The sequence below is a fragment of the Triticum dicoccoides genome, chromosome 4A, assembly GCF_002162155.2.
Source record: "Triticum dicoccoides isolate Atlit2015 ecotype Zavitan chromosome 4A, WEW_v2.0, whole genome shotgun sequence".
In the NCBI taxonomy this organism is placed as follows: Eukaryota; Viridiplantae; Streptophyta; class Magnoliopsida; order Poales; family Poaceae; genus Triticum; species Triticum dicoccoides.
Window position 1 is genome coordinate 565,255,767 of NC_041386.1, and position 2,867 is coordinate 565,258,633.

The window sequence follows — 2,867 nt, forward strand, 5'->3', positions numbered from 1 at the left end:
ACTAGATGTTTTTTAGTAGTAGTAGATGTTAATTTAGGGTTCATAGATAATGACTTTTAGCAGTAGTAGATGTTAATTAGTAGTAGTGATGGTACTAGTTAACTATTGTATAATGTAGTTTATTTTTACTGTTTTTAGTAAGTGTTCAAAATAATTAGTAAGTAAATTAATAAACTAGTTGAACTACTTTAGTTGTAGTTGAACTAGTTTAGTAAGTAAATTAATAAACTAGTTGAACTAGTTGAATTAATAGAACTAATGTATTTTTAGTAAGATAATTAATATAACTAGTTGAACTACTTTATTTTTAGAAAGAACTAGTTTTTTTTCTATTTATAGTAAGTTTATATTTAGTAAGAACTAGTTGAATTAATAAAACTAGTTCAACATGTCATATTTGTTGTTATTTTTTTGTTTAAGCAATTATTCGGGATGTATTAGTGATAACTTATACGGTTTTTGCTTTTGCAGAAATCAAGGAGCCCCTCCATCATCTTCGTCGTCGTTCCCGTCACCGACCCCCTCCGACATCAAGGTGAGACCAGCCAAATATCCATGTATATCTTGTGTTGCTCAAATAGGATATGTGGTTGCCCAAGTGGCCGTTCATGTTCAGTTTACACCTCCGAGTGGCCTATGGTTTGCCGGAGTGTTGATTAATTTCCGTTCCGGCAAATTTTAGGCGCTCGATATGTCCTTTTTTAGCAAAGGTCATGCCGGATTTTTCCATGAATTCTGACATGACTTGTGCTAGAATATGTAGGAAATATCAAGTGGCCTGGATTTTCTTGAAAAATAATGATCTAATTTAGGTTTTTTAGTACATATATTTAATTGTACAAGTTTAATCTTTGAATTATGAACGTAGGAAATGTCGTACTCGGACGAGGACAGTCTCCCGGGGGAGTGCAGCTGGTGCCATGACGATCGAGGTATGTGCGACAGGTTCGTTGAGCTGGACGAAGATCAGCGCTTCAGCATTAGGCTCGAGGAGACCTTCGGTGTTGAAACGGTATGCAACAACGGCAAGTGTTTTTTTTGTAATTAAGCATGACTTCAACTATTTCGACGTCTAATTTTCATCTTTTACAATTCGACTAGCTTATCCCATGCCATGCAAGACGCTATGTCTTGGAGAGGATGGGTTTTGAAGACCATGAAAATTTTTAAACAAAGAAAATACACCTAAGGACCCATCATGATATCGATTTTGAAGTAAATCTATACAATTCTCAGAGCGTAACCCATTTTGGTTGCCAAAATTGGGAAGCACTTTGCAAAATGTATGGTTTTTATGAGGGTATGATTGTCACCATGGATCTCGGTGATCCTGACATCGAGCAAGACAATATGGACATTTGGGTCCTTGTTGATACGCTTCTGATTCTACCGCAATGTGAGTTTCTCAAACATAGTTATTAACTAATTTATATTGTTTATTTCAAAATAGTTGACAACTTATTTCCATTGATAGCTTATTTTGAATCTTCAAAGAATGTGCAGAAGATGGTAGACAAAACCCACTACACTGATGGCTCCGAATTAACTTATAAGGAGAAAAGTCATCTGATTGCTTATTGTACTTATCTTGAGAATTACAATACCTATTATCAAACTCCTCCAAATTATGGTGAATACATGCCACTAGTGCACGTGTTGAACCACGGTAACTTCTATGGAGATATCCTGGTAAGATTTTTTACTATTACGACATCCGTGCATCTTTTGCATACTTCTAAAACTAGTACATCATTGCTAACTACGAAGTTATTACTATGTTTTTCAACAGAAAATACCAATGGATTGTGTGCCTCATCTGATGTATCAGAATGGTCCCCTTGCAGTTCTGAACATACAGCCAGGTCAATCTAAGGAGCTCACCTGTGCATATCAGATTTCTAAAACCGGTGAACACATGCTAATCAAAGAATGGAAAAAATGTTTGGACATTCACAAGGAGGTTCTTGGAAGTAACATTAAGCGAAAGGCAAGAATTGGAGACAGGATAATCTCCATTCTCCATAATGGAGAGTCATGGGCTATCTTGTTTTTTGCTATTTTACCTTAGAGAATATAGTAGGTCCTAAGAGAATGTAGTAGGTCCTATGAGGTACAATATGTTTATTATGTGATACAATGTGTTAGAGTTGATGATGAGGAGTACTTGTGATTACGACTAGTGACCAATTTTCTATGTGATGTCTCATTGATGAAAACGATGATATTGAGGAGGTGTTATATGATAATGATGTATTATGATGATAAGTTGTTAATGATATGATGATGATGATATTTATTATATCATTGGGTGAAAGAACCGCGGATTAGTTTTAAGTGGATGTCCATCCACTTGAAACTAGTCCATGGTTCTTTCACCCCGTGATGTAATAACTCATTATGATGTAAAAATAATTTCTAAATTCCTGTTGTATGAAAACTTGTGTAAAGGTGTACGAATACAACATGAAATAAAAAAGAAATAAAATATGAAATAATAGTAGCAGCGCGGACAGGGAGAAGCGCTACTACTAATTACCAGTAGTGCTCCTCCGGGAAGTCGCTACTACTAAGTTGATTTAGCAGTAGTGTGGGCGGAGGCACGCTACTGCTATATGTTAGCTGTAGCGCCTTACCAGTAGTGCATCGCCCCGCGCTACTGATAGGACTAAAACCTGCGCTGCTGCTAGGCTTTTCCCTAGTAGTGTGGGGTTTATATCATATTGCATGAGTTTATCCCTCTACATCATGTCATCTTACTTAAAGTGTTACTCTGTTCTTTTGAACTTAATACTCTAGATGCATGCTGGATAGCGGTCGATGTGTGGAGTAATAGTAGTAGATGCAGGCAGGAGTCGGTCTACTTGTCT